This window comes from Salvelinus fontinalis, chromosome 10 (assembly GCF_029448725.1).
Source record: "Salvelinus fontinalis isolate EN_2023a chromosome 10, ASM2944872v1, whole genome shotgun sequence".
Lineage (NCBI taxonomy): Eukaryota > Metazoa > Chordata > Actinopteri > Salmoniformes > Salmonidae > Salvelinus > Salvelinus fontinalis.
Window position 1 is genome coordinate 14,736,496 of NC_074674.1, and position 21,919 is coordinate 14,758,414.

General features: G+C 42.5%; 1 protein-coding gene and 1 long non-coding RNA gene across 3 annotated transcripts in view; one reads left to right on the top strand and one right to left on the bottom strand.

Moving 5' to 3' along the window:
* Nucleotides 1-12,982, top strand: part of LOC129863669 (uncharacterized) — a 32,422-nt gene extending 19,440 nt beyond the window's left edge. The window contains exons 2-3 of the long non-coding RNA XR_008761004.1: nt 11,834-11,906; nt 12,107-12,982. This is a non-coding gene — a long non-coding RNA (uncharacterized LOC129863669). The remainder of the gene's footprint in view (nt 1-11,833; nt 11,907-12,106) is intronic.
* Nucleotides 1-21,919, bottom strand: part of LOC129863668 (GTPase-activating Rap/Ran-GAP domain-like protein 3) — a 165,598-nt gene that overhangs the window by 140,262 nt on the left and 3,417 nt on the right. The window lies entirely within an intron of this gene.

Genomic DNA, 21,919 nt, shown 5'->3' on the forward strand with positions numbered 1-21,919 from the left:
AAAACGTACCAATCTATGCTTGAGTTATTTGACCATGTCAAGGAAATCAAAATCTAAGTATAACAATAGTTTTCACAGCTTTGCTGAGAACCCCTAATACCATGATAACATGCTCTCGGCAGCCGATGTGAGCGAGACCTTTAAACAGGTCAACATTCACAAAGCCGCGGCGCCAGATGGATTACCAGGATGTGTACTCAAAGCATGCTCGGACCAACTGGCAAGTGTCTTTACTGACATTTTCAACCTCTCCCTGACCGAGTCTGTAATACATACATGTTTCAAGCAGACCACCATAGTCCCTGTGCCCAAGGAAGCGAAGGTAACCTGCCTAAATGATTACTGCCCCATAGCACTCACGTCAGTAGCCAGAAAGTGCTTTGAAAGGCTGGTTGTGGTTCACATCAACAGCATCCTCCCGTATACCCTAGACCCACTCCAATTCGCATACCGCCCTAACAGATCCACAGAAAATGCAATCTCAATCGCACTCCACACTGCACTTTCTCACCTGGACAAAAGGAACACCTATGTGAGAATGCTGTTCATTCACTACAGCTCAGCGTTCAACACCATAGTGCCCACAAAGCTCAACACTAAGTTAAGGACCCTGGGACTAAACACCTCCCTCTGCAACTGGATCTTGGACTTCCTGACGGGCCGCCCCCTGGTGGTAAGGGTACGCAACAACACGTCTGCCAACACCGGGGCCCCTCAGGGGTGTGTACTTAGTCCCCTCCTGTACTTCCTGTTCACACACGACTGCGTGGCCAAACACGACTCCAACACCATCATTAAGTTTGCCGACGACACAACAGTGGTAGGCCTGATCACTGACAACGATGAAACAGCCTATAGGGAGGAGGTCAGAGAACTGGCAGTGTGGTGCCAGGACAAAGGAGCTGATCGTGAACTACAACGGGGCTGTAGTGGAGCGGGTCGAGAGTTTCAAGTTCCTTGGTGTCCACATCACCAACAAACTATCATGGTCCAAACACACCAAGACAGTCGTGAAGAGGGCACGACAAAACCCTTTCCCCCTCAGGAGACTGAAAGTATTTGCATGGGTCCCCAGATCCTCAAAATAGTTCTACAGTTGCACCATCGAGAGTATCCTGACCGGTTGCATCACCGCCTGCTATTGCAACTGCTTGACATCTGACCTTAAGGAGCTACAGAGGGTAGTGCGTACGTACCAGTACATCACTGGGGCCATACTTTCTGCCATCCAGGTGTCAGAAGAAGCCTATAAAATTGTCAGAGACTCCAGTCACCCAAGTCATAGACTGTTTTCTCTGCTACCACATGGCAATCGGTACCGGAGCACCAGGTCTAGGACCAAAAGGCTCCTTAACAGTTTCTACCCCCAAGCCATAAGACTGCTGAACAATTAATCAAATGGTAACTGGACTATTTACATTGACTCCCCTCCCTACATTTGTTTTGTACACTGCTGCTACTCACTGTTTATTATCTATGTATAGTCACTTTACCCCTACATACAGTACATGTACAAATTACCTCAACTAACCTGTAACCCCGCACACTGACTCAGTACCGTACCCGCTGTATATAGCCTCGTTATTGTTATGTTATTGTGTTACTTTTATTATGATTAAATAATAATATTAAATAAAATATTTTCTTAACTCTTCTTGAACTGCACTGTTGGTTAAGGGCTTGTAAGAAGGCATTTCACAGTAAGGTCTACACTTCTTGTTTTAACAAATAAAGTTTGATTTGATGATTCAAGGTAAATCAGGTGTCTGATTGATCAGTAGGCCATGCCAAAATAAAGTATATACAGTTGAAGTCGGAAGTTTACACACACTTAGTTTGGAGTCATTAAAACTAGTTTTTCAACCACTCCACAAAATTCTTGTCAACAAACTATAGTTTTGGCAAGTCGGTTAGGACATCGACTTTGTGCATGACACAAGTCATTTTTCCAACAATTGTTCACAGACAGATTATTTCACTTATAATTCACTGTATCACAATTCCAGTGGGTCAGACGTTTACATACACGAAGTTCACTGTGCCTTTAAACAGCTTGGAAAATTCCAGAAAATGATGTCACGGCTTTAGAAGTTTATGATAGGTTAATTGACATCATTTGAGTCAATTGGAGGTGTACCTGTGGATGTATTTCAAGGCCTACATTCAAACTCAGTGCCTCTTTGCTTGACATCATGGGAAAATCAAAAGAAATCAGCCAAGACCTCAGAAAAAAAAATTCTGGCCTTCACAAGTCTGGTTCATCCTTGGGAGCAATTTCCAAAAGCCTGAAGGTACCATGTTCATCTGTACAAACACCATGGGACCACACAGCCTTCATACCGCTCAGGACGGAGACGCGTTCTGTCTCCTAGAGATGAACGTACTTTGGTGTGAAAAGTACAAATCAATCCCAGAACAACAACAAAGGACCTTGTGAAGATGCTGGAGGACACATGTACAAAAGTATCTATTTCCACAGTAAAACGAGTCCTATATCGACATAACCTGAAAGGCCGCTCAGCAAGGAAAAGCCCCTGCTCCAAAACCACAAAAAAAAGCCAGACTACAGTTTGCAACTGCACATTATGTGGATATATTGAAGCAACATCTCAAGACATCAGTCAGGAAGTTAAAGCTTGGTCGCAAATGGGTCTTCCAAATGGACATTGACCCCAAGCATACTAGCCATAGTTGTGGCAAAATGGCTTAAGGACAACAAAGTCAAGGTATTGGAGTGGCCATCACAAAGCCCTGACCTCAATACCATAGAAAATGTGTGGGAAGAACTGAAAAAGCATGTGCGAGCAAGGAGGCCTACAAACCTGACTCAGTTCCACCAGCTATGTCAGGAGGAATGGGCCAAAATTCCCCCAACATGTTGTGGGAAGCTTGTGGAAGGCTACCCGAAACGTTTGACCCAAGTTAAACAATTTATAGGCAATGCACCCAAATACTAACTGAGTGTATGTAAACTTCTGACCCACTGGAAATGTGATGAAAAAAATAAAAGCTTAAATAAATCATTCTCTCTACTATTATTCTGACATTTCACATTCTTAAATCAAGTGGGGATCCTAACTGACCTAAAACAGGGAATTTTTACTAGGATTAAATGTCAGGAATTGTGAATAAATGAGTTAAAATTTATTTGGCGAAGATGTATGTCAACTTCCGACTTCAACTGTATATATACAGTGCCTTCGTAAATTATTCAGACCCACTAGACTTTTTCCACATTTTGTTACGTTACAGTCTTATCCTAAAGAGGATTTATTTTTTTAACATCTCAGCAATCTACACATAATACCCCACAATGACGAACCGAAAGCAGGTTTTTTTGACATTTGAAGGAAATGTATTCTATTTTTAGGAAATGTATTCTACCTGTGGTAAATTAAATTGATTGGACATGATTTGGAAAGGCACACACTTGTCTATATCAGGCCCCACAGTTAACAGTGCATGTCGGAGCAAAACCAAGCAATGAGGTCGAAGGAATTGTCCATAGAACTCCGAGACAGGAATGTGTCGAGGCACAGATCTGGGGAAGGGTACCAAAACATTTATGCAGCATTGAAGGTCCCCAAGAACACAGTGGCCTCCATCATTCTTAAAAGGAAGAAGTTTGGAACCACCAAGACTCTTCCAAGAGCTGGCCGCCCGGCCAAACTGAGCAATCGGGGCAGAAGGGCCTTGGTCTGGGTGGTGACCAAGAACCCGATGGTCACTCTGACAGAGCTCCAGAGATCCTCTTTGGAGATGGGAGAACCTTCCAGAAGGACAACCATCTCTGCAACATTCCACTATTCAGGCCATTATGGTAGAGTGGCAAGACGGAAGCCACTCCTCGGTAAAAGGCACATGCCCTCTTGGTGTTTGCCAAAAGGCACCTAAAGGACTTTCAGACCATGAGAAACAAGATCTCTGGTCTGATGAAACCAAGCCTGAATGAATGAATACCAAGCGTCACGTCTGGAGGAAATCTGTCACCATCCCTACGGTGAAGCATGGTGGTGGCAGCATCATGCTGTGGGGATATTTTTCACCGGCAGGGACTGGGAAACTCGTCAGGATCGAGGGAAAGATGAACAGATCAAAGTACAGAGAGATCCTTGATGAAAACCTGCTCCAGAGCGCTCAGGAACTCAGACTGGGGCGAAGATTCACCCTCCAACAGGACAATGACCCTAAGCACAAAGCCAAGACAACGCAGGAGTGGCTTTGGACAAGTCTCTGAATGTGCTTGAGTGGACCATCCAGAGCCCGGACTTGAACTCGATCGAACATCTCTGGAGAGACATGAATATAGCTGTGCAGCGACACCCACAACTGACCGAGCTTGAGAGGATCTGCAGAGAAAAATGGGAGAAACTCCCCAAATACAGGTGTGCCAAGCTTCATAGCCAACAAGACTTGAGGCTGTAATCACTGCAAAAGGTGCTTCAACTGAGTAAAGGATCTGAATAGTTATGTAAATGTAGTTTTTTTATTTAATTTGTTAACACTTCAAAAAAACAGTTTTTGCTTTGTGATTATGGGGTATTGTCTGTAGATTGATGAGGGGGGGAACTATTTAATCAATTTTAGAATAAGGCTGTAATGTAACAAAGTGTGGAAAAAGTCAAGGGGTCTGAATACTTTCCGAATGTATTATTACTTAAAACTTAAAAATAGGATCAAAATGATCAATACTCAAATCAAATTCAAATCAAATTTTGCGCCGAATACACCAGGTGTTGACTTTACCGTGAAATGCTAACTTATCATCCCTTAACCAACAAGGAAGTTCAAGAAATAGAGGTATGAAAATATTTACTAAATACTAAGGTAAATTTTTTTATAAAAAGTAACACAATAAAATAACAATAACGAGGCTATTATATACAAGGGGTACCGAGTCAATGTGTGGGGGTACAGGTTAGTTGAGGTAATTTGTACATGTAGGTAGGGGTGAAATAACTATGCATAGATAATAAACAGTGAGTAGCAGCAGTGTAAAAACTGCTGGGGGGGGGGGGGGTTGTCATCAATCTGCCCTCAGACGGAGGGGGTAAGGAAGGATGTAGTCAAATGAAAAGAAGAGAATTAAAGCGCTCTGGCTGAGATAATGGTGGTTTGGCACAGCCCCGTCCTCACTGACTGGAGGGTAATAGGGAAAGACGGATTCCGCTTTTGAGCTACTGGAAAATAAATGCTGAATATATTTTAAGGGTGGGGCACTGGTAAGAGGGTCAGGTGTGTGTGGGTTAACAATGTTTCTTCGTCAATTATATATTATTTAATCCCAACGCTCCCCACACACAAACACTTTAGAATATTATAATATTACAGTTGGCCCTAGGCAATGATAATAAACGATTATTCCAGGAAGTAGAGTGTGGGGGGTGGTGTCTAGGGGCGATGAGTGTCTGGGGGTGAGTGTCTAGGGGCGTGTCTAGGGACGATGACCTTCTATTCACTCATGTAAGAAAGAGTGATTCACTTGAATGTGTCAGACAATGTTTCAATGTTGTTGAATGAGTGTCTTATTATGCTGCCTCCACCTTCATCACTCCTGTGTCTGTCCTGAATGGCTGTTTCAGAAAACGTTACAAGCTGTCAAATCCTTGCTTCCTCCGTACGTGTTTCGCAATGTCCTCTGTAAGTGCATTGGAGGAGAGGATCCATGGTCTTTTCCTTAGACCTCCTCATCCAATTAGCTTTGAGAGGAATTTAGGAAACAAGGACCGAGGATGCAAGGATTGGACAGCTAGTAAAGTTTGCAGACACCGCCAAAGATTCCCCTCCATGTCCTCGTGCATGTTATAGTAGCACCCCTTACTGGTCATACATGAACACTACTAGCCATAATAGTTCTGGTGAAAACAGAAACTAGGGGATATTCCCTTTTGGGCAAAAGTCTGTCCTCGCCTCGACTCCTCTGTGACCTGAAAATCGATAAGTGGTCGAGTGGTTGAGGAGAGTGTCAATTCATTAGTAGGGGAACAGAAGAGTGTCCTCCCCTTTCGTCAAGAGCCTTTTCTCAATTGGATTTGCTCCTCTCTTGCCTCTTTTTTTTAAAAAAGGTCAAAGTTAATTGAGGAGAGACGACGAGGAGAGAGAAAGTGGATGAAAATGTGCTTGTATGAAATGAGACTCTCCGCCTGCCATCAAGCAAATTACGTTTAGTTGTGCCCATTTTATAGATAAAAAACCATATGGTTTCTAATGAGTACATGCTTTTCTCCTCTGTCAAAACGAAATATGATTTAAAGGGTGTCACGCCCTGACCTTAGTTATCTTTGCTTTCTTTATTATTTTGGTTAGGTCAGGGTGTGTGACGAAGGTGGTATGTGTGTTTTTGTCTTGTCTAGGGTTTTTGGTATGTCTAGGTGTGTGTGTGTAGTCTAGCCATTATGTAGGTCTATGGTGGCCTAGATTGGTTCCCAATCAGGCAGCTGTTTATTGTTGTCTCTGATTGGGGATCCTATTTAGGTTGCCATTTTCCTGTTTGGTTTGTGGGTGATTGTCTATGTGATGTCTGCAATCGTTATATTTAGCTTCACGGTCATTTTTGTTATTTTGTATTAGTTTGGTTATTATTCTTCGTTATAATTAAAGAAGATGCATTCACATCACGCTGCGCTTTGGTCCCCTCACTACGACGTTCGTGACAGGCAGATTTCAAAACTCTTCCGCGTAGGTCGAATACAAAATGCAAAAGTATTAACCCCCTTGGTGTTTTTCCTATTTTGTTGCATTACAAGCTGTAATTTAAATAGATTTTTATTTGGATTTCATGTAATGGACATACACAAAATAGTCCAAATTGGTGAAGTAAAATGATAAAATCTACTTAATAAAAATGGAAAAGTGCTATGAAGCCCCTAAATAAGATCTGGTGCCACCAATTACCTTCAGAAGACACATAATTAGTTAAATAAAGTCCACCTGTGTGCAATCTAAGTGTCACATGATCTTAGTATATATACGCCTGTTCTGAAAGGCCCTAAAGTCTGCAACACCACTAAGTAAGGGGCACCACCAAGCAAGTGGCACCATGAAGACCAAGGAGCTCTCCAAACAGGTCAGGGACAAAGTTGTGGAGAAGTACAGATCAGGGTTGGGTTATAAAAAATATCCGAAACTTTGAACATCCCACAGAGCACCATTACATACATTACTAAAAAATTGAAATAATATGGCACCACAACAAACCTGCCAAGAGAGGGCCGTTCACCAAAACTCACGGACCAGGCAAGGAGGGTATTAATCAGAGAGGCAACAAAGAGATCAAAGATATCCCTGAAGGAGCTGCAAAGCCCCACAGCGGAGAGTGGAGTATCTGTCAATAGCATCACTTTAAGCTGTACACTCCACAGAGCTGGGCTTTACGGAAGAGTGGCCAGAAAAAAAGCCATTGCATAAAGAAAAAAATCACCAAACATGTTTGGTGTTCGCCAAAAGGCATGTGGGAGACATCCCCACAGTGAAGCATGGTGGTGGCAGCATCATGCTGTGGGGTTGTTTTACATCGGCAGGGACTGGGAAACTGGTCAGAATTGAAGGAATGATGGATGGCGCTAAATACAGGGAAATTCTTGAGGTAAACCTGTTTCAGTCTTCCAGAGAGGAGGACATTCTTCCGTTCGCCTACTAAGGAATTGACATATCCTTGCCCACTCAACCACTTATCGGTTTCCAGGTCATGGAGGAGTCAGGACAGAGGAGAGTGGAGGACAGACTTTTCCAAATGAGAAAAGGCAAAGGATAGTCAGGTGTATCCTACCTGAGTCCTTCTGAGAAGAGTTTTGACATCTGCCACACACCCTTCAAAACAGCTGTTATTTTGTCAGAGGATAAAAGCATGCACACGTTTAAAAACGATATGCTACTTAGCCTTTTAGCTATGAAATGTATGCCACAACTAGAGACATTTATTTTTACCATTTTACACATATTTTGGGATTCCTCCTCTGTAAACATAATTTGCCTAATGACGCGCTAGTGGACAAGGAAAATCTCATTTCATACAAGCGCATTTGTTTCCACATTTCCTCTCCTTGGCTCCTCTCCTCGATTACGGAGGACAGAGGAGTTAGCAAAACCAATTGAGAATCTCCCCAGGATATTGCCATTCACCACCATTAATTCACATCCTTTCTCAATGGCCAGGCTCTTCTATTCACATCCACAGAATAGTCTGCCCTCTTGTGGCCACATCCTATTTCTCTGGTTGATTGGAAGATGAACTTCAGAAGTAGGACAGGGAATAAATAGTATGTGTGTGTGTGTGTGTGTAGGGGGGCAGGTGTGTGTGTGGAACATGACAGCAGGAGTTCACCTAGGGGGCATCTGCCATCATTACACACCTGTAGGTAAGCTGTAGGTAAGAACACCCGGGAGGCAGGTCTGTCAGAGGGGCTTGGTATGATTGGTATGGATATTTCTGCTAAGCCGTCCACTATTGGCAGCTGCCTGTAGATCGGTAAGATATTACTTTGGGGCTTCTAGGGCCTAAAAAGCACTCTATGACTACTGACTGTGATTTCTTTCTGTTTCTGTTATTTTCTTTCTTATTATGTTAGCAATTCCTAGCTAGTGAACACTACTCCTAGTGTGCAGCACGATCGAGTGGGAGGCTTAGGGCAGTTTCCTTTGCACAGTTATTGCAAGAATGTTCACAACTCTCCACTTTAGCACTTTAGCCTACAACTTTACAACCTCCTCCCAAATGTTATGAAAACATATCCCTCCCTAGTGGTTCAATCTTCTCTCTCTCTCGTTCTCTCTCTCTCTTTCGTTTGCGCCATCTTGCTCTCTCTAACCAAGAAGAAGGTTGTTTGGCAGGCTTCCCTGGAAACCACGAGACCAATTCGTCTAACTGTAAGCCTTCATTGGAGAGTAGCAGTACCCCTCGCTCTGGACCAAGGCCTTCTAGAGTGTGGGAGGAGGGGAGCGCACCGCTGTAAGGAAGTTGGGAGGAGGGGAATACTACAAGAGAGATGGGTTCATTGAGTGCAATGTAAAACATTTCAAAACGTTTCTCTACAGAAAGCAGATATGAGCGTTTCTTATTGGACAAATCAAATCCAATTTTATTGGTCACATGTGCCAAATACAACAGGTGTAGACTTTACAGTGAAATGCTTACTTACCAGCCCATTCCCAACATTGCAGAGTTTAAAAGGGAAAAAAGATTTGCTAAATAAAATAATGAAATAGTAACACAATAAAAACAATAACGAGGCTATCTACAAGGAGTACCAGTACCGAGTCAATGTGCAGCAGTACGAAGTAGTTGAGATAATACAAAATGTACATGTGGGTAGGGGTAAAAGTGACTAGTCAATCAGGATATACGATATAATAAACAGAGTAGCAGCAGCTTATGTGAAGTGTGTGTGTGCGCGCGTATGTGTGGAGTCAACATGCATGTGTGGATGTTGTTTGTTTGTGTGAGCGTATGTAGAGTGTGTGTGTTGGAGTGCCAGTGTAGTGTGTGTGAATGTAGAGTCTAGTGAGTGTGTATAGAGCCAGAGCAAGAGAGTAAGTGCAAAACAATTAAGATAAATAAATAATAAAGGGGGTCAATGTAAATAGTCCGGGTAGCCATTTTATTAACTGTTCACTAGTCTTATGGCTTGGGGATAGAAGCTGTTCAGGTGTCTGTGCGGTAGCAGAGAAAACAGTCTATGACTTGGGTGGCTGGAGTCCTTGCCAATTTTTAGGGCCTTACTCTGACACCATCTGGTATAGAGGTCCTGGATGGCAGGGAGTTCGGCCACAATGATGTGCTGGGCAGTACGTATTACCCTCTGTAGCGCCTTGTGGTTGGATGCCAAGCAGTTGCCATACCAAGCGGTGATGATGAAGCCAGTCAAGATGCTCTCAATGGTGCAGCTGTATAATTTTTTTCTTTTGGGGGGGAGGGCATGCCAAGTATTTTCAGCCTCCTGAGGGTCTCTGACCTCCTACCAACAGTGGTTCCTCCTATAAAAGTTGCGTCATACTGCGGCACACCTTGCGGGCTGAACGTTATCTATTTGTCAGCCATTTTTTTCTGTTAATGCAAGTTTTTGCTAGTTTGACCGCATCTTTGAGAAGCATTTGATAGTCTTCAATATTGCAGGCACGTGGGAGACCGGGGTTCAATCCCCCAACGGGGAGGAAGGAGTAGGCTGTGTTATTTCATAGTTGTGATGTCTTCACTATTATTCTACAATGTAGAAAATAGTCCAAATATAGAAAAATCCTGGAATGAGTAGGTGTGTCTGTCACGCCCTGGCCATAGAGAGGCTTTTATTCTCTATTTTGGTTAGGCCAGGGTGTGACTAGGGTGGGCATTCTAGTTTCTTTATTTCTGTGTTTTCTATTTCTTTGTATTTGGCCGGGTGTGGTTCTCAATCAGAGGCAGCTGTCTATCGTTGTTTCTGATTGAGAATCATACTTAGGTAGCCTTTTCCCACCTGTGTTTGCGGGTAGTTGTTTTCTGTATAGTTTTAGTTACCTTTCAGAAATGTTCGTTTTTGTCTTTGTTATTTTTGTTTCAGTGTTCAGTTTAAATAAATATCATGAACATGTACCACGCTGCGCTTTGGTCCACTCCTTCGTCATCAGACGAGCGTGACAGTGTCCAAACTGTTGACTGGTACTTGCTTAATTCATTTGATTAATATTATGGTGTTTCTATTCCATGAGAAATGAAAAAAACATTGGGTTTCCGTTAGGATTGAACAGAAAATATGGAGCTGTACAATGTGACGCTCATAAATTCAGAGCGCTGTCAGATTGTCCGTTTGTAAATTGAGACCGTTTCGCTCTTGGAGCACACACTGGACGTTCGGGCCGAGGAGTAGGGTTGATTTGAGTGTTCTGACGTTACAACGGCAGTCAAGCACCCAAGCTAACGTTGGCTAGCTTGCTAGCTACTTCCAGACACAAATGAGACCACTCTGACCATTTTACTCACCTTAGCAGAGCTGGTTAGGCAGTTTTCATGTTAACCAGAGCGTTGGTGACTGTAACTGTGCTGCTGGAAACAATTTAATTATGCTTTTTTTGCGATGATTACTGACACCGGCCGTATTCAACGGGTGTTGAGCGCTCGTAAATTCCCTGGTACACTCAGATGAGAGTGCTCTTAAATCGGTGTAGATAGCCAGAGCGAATTTAAGAAATCACCGAATGTCCATTGAGAACGCACAACAACTATACAATTTAGCTAAGCTAAGAATGATGGGAATAATCAAGTCAAACGTTAGGTACTTGATAGCCTATAGTTAATATACAGGCAAGTTTGATGTATAACTACTAACGTTAGGTAGCTAGCTAACATACCGGTACATACTGCTGTAATGATATGCTATGTGGTTCATAAGGACAGCGTTCTGGGCCTTCTTCCGTCCAACTTCTACATAGCTAGTAGTTAGCTCCTACGATTCAGTGTCGGTTCATAACATTCTACTATATTACATACCGTAGAATGATAATTCATGCAATTGTTATTCTCACGCTAACCAAAAGCATTTAGCTACGAATGCCTGTTCTCGCCATTTTCAGTTGAATTAATCTAACTTTCTTTCATGGCAACTCATAAGCAGGCCATGTCATTTGTTTCATAATCAATATGTAATCATATTTCATGACAGTGTAACGGTTAGCTTTTTTTACAAGCTTCAAGTGGTATTGATTTCAAATGATGACATTATCTTATATTGTTTGTCCTCATGTCTGTTTTTCAGCATAAAGTACTCTGTAGCCACTTAGTGTGGACACCAGGTGAGACCACACACACAATAACAGTCTCTCTCCTTCACTTAATCCCTCTCCCTCTTCTCCCTAAATCCTCTAGGTTATATGAACTGTGTTGCTAAACCCCTCCAACATCTGAACTGGCTGACACAGAGGGCACAGCATGATCATAGGTGAGAGGTCACGTGGTCGGGTCAACAGGAAGTATTATTAAAGAGATGCTTTACATTGAAATACAGATAGAGATGTAGTAGTCCCTGAGTTAATGATCCAAGGTCAGTTTTGCATTTCACCAAATGACTGACTGTGTTAGAATTTTAAAAAACAAGGCTTAATCATGCTCTTTCTCTATCCATCTGTCTCTCGTCTGCAGGTATGTTTTGATGTGAGAGAGGAAGCCAGTCCTGTCATCGCCACCTCACCCGCTCTTAAGATAACCTTCGGGCCAACTGGGGGCCCAAGACTGGTTAGGAGACAACGCTAGAGACACTGTAATTGTGATGAACTGAGAGAATATTAGGGTAGCACTGTAATTCATCATATGCCGTGTCCTCAGATTAATGCAGATGAAGGGAGTTAGATATGCATAGATTGTTTCTGTATATATGCATTACAAATCAGACTTGACTTAAATCATGTTTCTAGTCTATTGCAAAGTTACACTGTGTAATCATTGATGTCCCAGGAGCAGTACACGCTGCTGAAGTGTATAATTGTAATACATACATGCAGACACAGCATCATTCAAAGAATGGAGTTTGTTACACCTGGTATTGGATATGACTGAAAAAAGAATGTCTCACAGAGATTCATACCTGAACCGCACCTTTATTTGCATTGAATATATTCAATGTACCGGCTACAATGTGGTAATAACTACAGTAGATGTATACAGGACTTCGATCCTTGGCACAATAAAGTTATTGTCACGCCCTGACCGTAGAGATCCTTTTTTGTCTCTATTTTGGTTGGTCAGGGCGTGAGTTTGGGTGGGCATTCTATGTCTGGTGTTCTATGTTGTCCTTGTTTTGTATTTTCTGTGTGTTTGGCCGGGTATGGTTCTCAATCAGAGGCAGCTGTCTATCGTTGTCTCTGATTGAGAACCATATTTAGGTACCCTGTTTTCCCACTTTTGTTGTGGGTGATTGTTTTCTGCTTAGTGTATGTCACCTTGCAGAACTGTTTCGTTTTCGTTTTTTCCTCGTTATTTTGTGTAGTGTTCAGTTTTGATTAAATTATTATCATGAACACTTACCACGCTGCACCTTGGTCTTCTCCTTCTCCTCTATACGACGAGCGTTACAGTTATTATATTCTACTTTATCCATTGGCTTCATTAATGGCATTCAGACTTGAAGTTGATACAACTATGATAGCTGAGGTTCATAGATTGGTAAGAATATGTCACGACTTCCGATTAGTGTCCTGATCCTTGAAAGCGGCAGCTCTAGCCTAGCTCAGTGCGGATGTTGCCTGTATTCCATAGCTTCTGGTTGGGATATGTACGTATGATCACTGTGGGGACAATGTCATTGATGCACTTATTAATGAAGCCGGTGACAGATGTGGTAAACTCCTCAATGCCATCAGATGAATCCCGGAACATATTCCAGTCTGTGCTAGCGAAATAGTCCTGTAGTTTAGCATCCGCTTCATCGAACCACATCCATATTGAACACGTCACTGTTACTTCCTGTTTGAGTTTTTGCTTGTAAGCAGGAGTTATGGTCCAATTTACCAAATGGAGGGTGGGGGAGAGCGTGGTATGCGTTTCTGTGTGTGGAGTAGAGGTGATCTCGAGTTTGTATCCCTCTAGTTGCACAGGTGACATGCTGGTAGAAATGAGGTCATACGGATTTCAGTTTTCCTGTATTAAGATCACCGGCCATTAGGAGCTCCGCGTCTGGATGAGCCTTTTCTTGTTTGCTTATGGCCCCATACAGCTCGCATTGTTTAGGCAGTCACCTGCATATTCATGTGTGAATTACCATAAGTAATGAAGATTTAGGCAAGTCAATATCATAACCTTGACACTGGCTTTTTATCTGTCAGTCATTCAGCCAAGTGAATACAATCTATTTTCTCTCACTTATATAGTACATCATTATGGAATGCACGCACAAACACCCACACACACAAACACACACTCCTTACATCACCTCACAGAGCAAGAACAGTCAAAAACACACACCCGGCCCTCTTCCCTCCTTTCGTCACGTGGCTTGTGGCTGTGCTCAAACCCCCTGAGTCTCAACCGAGGCCCTGTGGAAATACAACTCCTTTCATCCACACACTGGGCCATTTCCAGCAGCACGTTATAACGGGAAACGCTTTTCCAGAGTGAAACCTCCCGGAGCAGAGCAGTGTGCTGCACTACACACGCACAGGCGCACACACACACACACACACACACACACTCTAGTGCACACATACATATATGCAGTGTGTACACACACATGTTAGCTATAATACACACTAACGCACTCACACACACATGCATGCACACACCCACACACACACGCAAGGTTTCTGTAATATGTAGATATGTGTCTTTAAACCATAAACGGATCCAGACACACGGAAAGCTGTAATCAAGAGAGGGCTTTTTTGTGTTTTTCTCCATCCCTATTTAGTCTATTTTTCTGGCTAAATGAGATTGGTGGGCTGTATTGTGTGGTGGGCTCTGCTCTGCTGAAGACACATATGGCAGTGATTATGGTCCAGTGTTTATCCGAGCTCACTGAGCCCTTATTGGGGCCGACTATGTCTGTGTTCCAAATGGCATTCTGTTCCCTATATGCACTAACTAGGAAATAGGATGCCATTTGGGACAGGTCCTCTATACTGTAAAGGCCTGCCGTGGTGGAATAGTAGAAACAACCAGAATCATGTGCATGTATATATAGCAACCAGCCAGGAAGACCACACTCTGCTTTCATGGCAGAAATGGACAGAGAAAGGTCAAAGGTTAAAGATTCTAGAGGTCGACCGATTAGGTTTTTTCAACACCGATACCAATTATTGGAGGACCAACAAATCCGATACCGATTAATCTGCCGATTTTTATATATATATATTTGTAATAATGACAATTAGAACAATACTGAATGAACACTTTTATTTTAACTTAATATAATACATCAATAATATACATTTAGTCTCAAATAAATAATGAAACATATTCAATTTGGTTTAAATAATGCAAAAACAAAGTGTTGGAGAAGAAAATAAAAGTGCAATATTTGCCATGTAAAAAAGCTAACGTTTAAGTTCCTGGCGGTTCCTTTTAACATGAGTCTTCAATATTCCCAGGTAAGAAGTTTTAGGCTGTGATTCGATGATAAATTAACAGGCACCGCATCGATTATATGCAACGCAGGACAAGCTAGATAAACTAGTAATATCATCATCAACCATGTGTAGTTAACTAGTGATTATGTCAAGATTGATTGTTTTTTATAAGATAAGTTTAATGCTAGCTAGCAACTTACCTTGGCTCCTTGCTGCACTCGCGTAACAGGTAGTCAGCCTGCCACGCAGTCTCCTCATGGAGTGCAATGTAATCGGCCATAATCGGTGTCCAAAAATACAGATTACAGATTGTTATGAAAACTTGAAATCAGCCCTAATTTATCGGCCATTCCGATTAATCGATCGACCTCTAAATGATACACCCACTAACACACAAAAAAGCATGCATGCAAGTGTGACACACCACATGGGTGAATTCAGTTACAGTACACAACATCAAAGATCATACAAACATGAAACTAACTCAAACCACTTTCACAAACATGTGCACAGAGCTGCCAAATGTAGTGATGGATATACTCTATTTGCTGAAATATTGAGCATACAGTATATGTATTTATTCTGTACATCCATATGTGTGGAGCATATGTGTAGCATATGGATGTACAGAATACATTACACACACTCAATAAACCACACACACGTTATCTCGCTCTCTCTCACACACGCATACACACACATGCACGTACACAGCACACACACACACACACACACACACACACACACACACACACACACACACACACACACACACACACACACACACACACACACACACACACACACACACACACACACACACCACAGTGTGAGGTCACTTCCCCTTTCTCTCTCCATCTATTACATGATGCAGACAGTTTCACACTAGAGCTCCCCTATCAACACTATGGCAGGCTGTGAGTCAGAGATTTTCCACATCACACCTCCTCCCATCGGAGGTCACAACAGGCTCACAGACAAGACCCCACAGGCCCAGCCAATCAGAGACGCTCTTACTGGCAGGGTCACTGAAGCTGCTTTCATGCGCTACCTCGGAAATCCTGCATCTTTTCTGACTGAGAAAGTTGGGGTACAACATTCGTAACATGGGTTTCTCGCTAATATCTCCAATTTAGGATGATCAGATGATTCACCCCCATCTGGATCCCGTCTTCAGACGACTTGTCTGACTGTTCTGTTCTGCTCTCAAACCAACATGCTGACACAAATAAGAGGGGACACTTCTGTACTGTACTCTAGTTGGTTACACAACACTGTTGGCAGCAAGAGAGATTTACATAGACATAAATGATGTATCAAAGTAGATACACTAATTAAACCTTTCTCTGAGGATATTGTACGAGCAAGGAAGAGAGAGAGAGGGATGGAGACAGAACAAAGAATTTAGGGGAGAGAAACAACAAGAGGCAGAGAGAGAGAGGCCCTCTTCAACACCCTCTTCAACATACATATCAACGAATTGGCGGGGGCACAAGAACAGTCTGCAGCACCCGTCCTCACCCTACTAGAATCTGAAGTCAAATGTCTACTGTTTGCTGGTGATCTGGTGCTTCTATCCCCAACCAAGGAGGGCCTACAGCAGCACCTAGATCTTCTGCACAGATTCTGTCCGACCTGGCCCCTGACAGTAAATCTCAGTAAGACAAAAAATAATGGTGTTTTAAAAAAGGTCCAGTTGCCAGGACCACAAATTCCATCTAGACACCATTGCCCTAGAGCACACCAAAAATAGACATACTTCGGCCTAAACATCAGCGCCACAGGCAATCTCCACAAAGCTGTGAACGATCTGAGAGGCAAGGCAAGAAAGGCCTTCTATGCCATCAAAAGGTAATGTAATTCGACATACCAATTAGGATCTGGATCAGTTATAGAACCGATTGCCCTTTATGGTTGTGAGGTCTGAGGTCAGCTCACCAACCAAGAATTCACAAAATGGGAAAAACACCAAATTGAGACTCTGCATGCAGAATTCTGCAAAAAAATCCTCGGTGTATAACGTCAAACAGCAAAGACGTCCAAAAAAATGCATGCAGAGCAAAATTAGGACGATACCCACTAATTATCAAAATCCACAAAAGAGTCGTTAAATTCTACAACCCCCCCTAAAAGGAAATGATTCCCAAACCTTCCATAACAAAGCCATCACCTACAGAGAAATTAACCTGGAGAAGAGCCCCCTAAGCAAGCTGGTCCTGGGGCTCTGTTCACAAACACAAACAGACGCCGCATAGCCCCAGGACAGCAACACAATTAGTCCCAACCACGAGAAAAAAAAGATCATTGCTTGACACATTGGAAAGAATGTACAAAAAAACAGTGCAAACTAGAATGTTTTTTGGCCCTAAACACAGAGTACACAGTGGCAGAATACCTGACCACTGTGACAGACCCAAAATGAAGATCTTGCTGTTGCTAGCTAATTTGTCCTGGGATATAAACATTGGGTTGTTTTTAAACCTGAAATGCACAAGGTCCTCTACTCCAACAATTAATCCACAGATAAAAGGGTAAACCGAATTCGTTTCTCGTCATTTCTCCTTCTTCCTTCACGCTTCTTTTTCTTCTTTGGACTTAATTTTGCGTTTGGCAAACAACTTTAAGGTGCATTACCATCACCAACTGGACTGGATTGTGGACGTCAGTTCATCGCCCACGTGGGTATATGCTCCTAAAAACCAATGAGATTTGAGAGGCAGGACTTGTAGCGCGTTGAGCATCACAAATAGAACCAAGTTCTATTTTAGCGGCCGGCTTCGCAGACGCTCGCTGACGCGAGTGAGCAGTGTGGGTGCAATGATTGAATAACATGTATGTGCACATTTATTTTGCACGCGACACGAGCGGTCTGGTCAGCATGTTAGGAGAAGGTGTTGTAGTTCATTTAAGTAAAGGTATGCACTGGCATACAGCTGGTCTTACTATAGTACATAAACATTATAAGAGGAGAAGCACATTTCTCATCCGCTGAGTGCCAGGAAATATGCAGACATGTGAATCAATTATTACTGAGTGCTACTGACTAACTGCATAGGCCAACACAGGAAATAGCAAGTTGTTGTACACATTGCTTATTGGATGTATGGTATATAAGACGTCTATAGCAAGTCTAATATGGTGGTTGGGAATAGTTAGTAATATCCTTTTAATAACTTTTTTTCACAGAAATATGTAACTCCATGATATATTTAAGCAATAAGGCCCGAGGGGGTGTGGTATATAGCCAATATACCACGGCTAAGGGCTGTTCTTAAGCACGACGCAGCGCAGAGTGCCTAGACACAGCCCTTAGCCGTGGTATAATGGCCACATATCACAAACCCCCGATGTGCCTTGTTGCTATTATAAACTGGTTACCAATGTAATTAGTGCAGTAAAAAATACATGTTTTGTCATACCCGTGATATACGGTCAGCATTCAGGGCTGGAACCATACAGTTTATATATGCTTTTATTGGTTGGCGTTAGTGCAGGTGGCTAATGCATGAACAGACTGTCATCCAGGCCATAAATCTGTACCTTATCTCTCCTCTCTCAGGGTTCTGATGGTCTGATTATGTATTCATATCCGCATCAACACGGGAAGCTAATACAGGGACAGATTGGCTGGACAGGATATGATATAAACGATCAAAATAAAGAAAGTCGCACACTCCACGTATAAACTCCCAGCAATTTAATGGGTATTTAGCAACGTTTCGGCATCACTGTGCCTTCCCCAGGGCATCACTGTGCCTTCCATCTTGTAAATTCTTATTTACAATGACGGCCTACCAAAACGCAAAAGGCCTCCTGAGGGGAAGGGGCCTGGGATAAATATATATATATATATATAAATATAGGACAAAACACACATCACAACAAGAGAGAGACAACACTAAATAAAGACAGACCTAAGACAACACCATAGCAAGGCAGCAACACATGACAACACAGCATGGTAGCAACACAACAAAATAACAGCATGGTAGCAGCACAAAACATGGTACAAACATTAAAGGGCAAAGAAGGTAGAGACAACAACACATCACACAAAGCAGCCACAACTGTCAGCAAGAGTGTCCATGATTGAGTCTTTGAATGAAGAGTTTGGGATAAAAGTGTCCAGTTTGAGTGTTTGTTGCAGCTTGTCCCAGTCGCTAGCTGCATCGTAACTGAAAGGAGGAGCGACCCAGGGAGGTGTGTGCTTTGTGGACCTTTAACAGAATGTGACTGTCAGAACGGGTGTTGTATGTGGAGGATGACGGCTGCAGTAGATATCTCAGATAGTGGGGAGTGAGGCCTAAGAGGGTTTTATAAATAAGCATCAACCAGTGGGTCTTGCAACCAGTATACAGAGATGACCAGTTTACAGAGGAGTTTATAGTGTTTCCTATAAGGAGCATTGGTGGCAAATCTGATGGCCAAATGGTAAAGAACATCTAGCTGCTCGAGAGCACCCTTACCTGCCGATCTATAAATTATGTCTCCGTAATCGAGCATGGGTAGGATGGTCATCTCAGTCAGGGTTAGTTTGGCAGCTGGGGTGAAAGAGGAGCAATAATGATAGAGGAAACCAAGTCTAGATTTAACTTTAGCCTGCAGCTTTGATATGTGCTGAGAAAAGGACAGTGCACCGTCTAGGCATACTCTCAAGTACTTGTATGAGGTGACTACCTCAAGCTCTAAACCCTCAGAGGTAGTAATCACACCTGCGGGGAGAGGGGCATTCTTCTTACCAAACCACATGACCTTTGTTTTGGAGGTGTTGAGAACAAGGCTAAGGGTAGAGAAAGCTTGTTCGACACTAAGAAAGCTTTGTTGTAGAGCATTTAACACAAAAACCCGAGAGGGGCCAACTGAGTATAAGACTGTATCATCTGTATATAAATGGATGAGAGAGCTACTGCTTGAGCTATGTTGTTGATGTAAATAGAGAAGAGCGTGGGGCCTAGGATCGAGCCTTGGGGTACTCCCTTGGTGACAGGCAGTGGCTGAGACAGATTTTCTGACTTTATACACTGCACTCTTTGAGAGAGGTAGTTCACAAACCAGGCCAAAGACCCCTCAGAAACACCAATACTCCTTAGCCGGCCCACAATAATGGAATGGTCTACCGTATCTAAAGCTTTGGCCATGTCAATAAAAATAGTAGCACAATACTGCTTAGAATCAAGGGCAATGGTGACATCATTGAGGACCTTTAAGGTTGCAGTGACACATCCATAACCTGAGCGGAAACCAGATTGCATTCCCGAGAGAATACAATAGAAATCAAGAAAGCCAGTTATTGATTGATTGTCTGGTTAATGTATGTCTGGTTGAGGAAAATCCTATCCAGCTTCCCTCGCTGTGTTAAGAGCCTGTGCTAACAGCTTGTTTTTAGTGTTTAAATAATTCATTAAAATCCCATTTGGAAACATCCCCAAAGCCTTAGAAGAGTCCTCTCCAGAATTACTTTCTAAGCAAACTGGGTTCAAACTATTTGAAATCTTTCTAATAATTCAAGTGAACGTGTCTGTCTGATTGTGTGTGTCTGTCACTACTAGAATGGCCATGACGGTCATGCGAAATGAATGCATTTATTATGTTAAAATAGGTCGTAAGAAACCTCAGGACACCAAATGTAAATTGTAATCATTCAGAAACTGTATTGATTGGTCCAGAAGTGCATAGACTGTAAATACTAAAATAAGTCGACAGTGTATTTTCTGCCAGCCCAGCTGGCACGTCCAAACTACACCTCAACTACCCCGAGTGCACGAATCATTAAGAACACCTGATCTTTCCATGACATAGATAGACCAGGTGAATCCAGGTGACAGTTATGATCCCTTATTGATGTCACTTGTTAAAATTTCTTAAGGATCGGACCCTTTTTTTCCCAATTTTCACCTAAAATGACATACCCAAATCTAACTGCCTGGAGCTCAGGACCTGAAGCAAGGATATGCATATTCTTGATACCATTTCAAAGGAAGCACTTTGAAGTTTGTGGAAATGTGAAATTAATGTAGGGGAATATAACACATTAGATCTGGTGAAAGATAATAGCATCTTTTTTTTCCTACCATCTCTGAAATGCAAGAGAAAGGACATAATATAATATTACAGTTTAGGCAGGAAATGAAAAATGAGCTTCCATACAGAAAAGACACTAACCGGGGTGGGTGTGGGGCCAGAAACAACAGGGCTACAAACTTTAGAACCCAGTTCCTACATTTTAATATTAACAATGATTTTATCAAACAAAACTATGCTACATTTTATCTCTGGGACTCTCAGGATGACAAATCAGAGCAAGATTACTGAATGTAAGAGACACTGATCCCGTAGAGGTTAAATCCAATTCAATCAGTGTAGATGAAGGGGAGGAGACAGGTTAAAGAATGGTTTTAAGCCTTGAGACAATTGAGACATGGATTGTGTATGTGTGCCATTCAGAGGGTGAATGGGCAAGACAAAAAATGTAAGTGTCTTTGAATGGGGTATGGTAATAGGTGCAAGGCCCACTGGTTAGTATCAAGAACTGCAACGCTGCTAGGTTTTTCACTCTCAACAGTTTCCTGTGTGTATCAAGAATGGTCCGCCACCCAAAGGACATCCAGCCAACTTGACACAACTGTGGGAAGCATTGGAGTGAACATGGGCCAGCATCCCTGTGGAGCGCTTTTGACACCTTGTAGAGTCCATGCCCCATAAAACTAGAACATTGAGATATAGCCTTAGCCTATCCATGACAATACATCACAGATGAGGCTACTCAACATAGCTTTTTAGCATATGTGTTGTTGTCTCTCTCTTCAAGACATGATGCCGATGACAGGACAGCATAGTGGCAGTTGCAGCATGTTATTTTGGTATTAATACGTGTCACATGTCAGGTTGCAAGCAG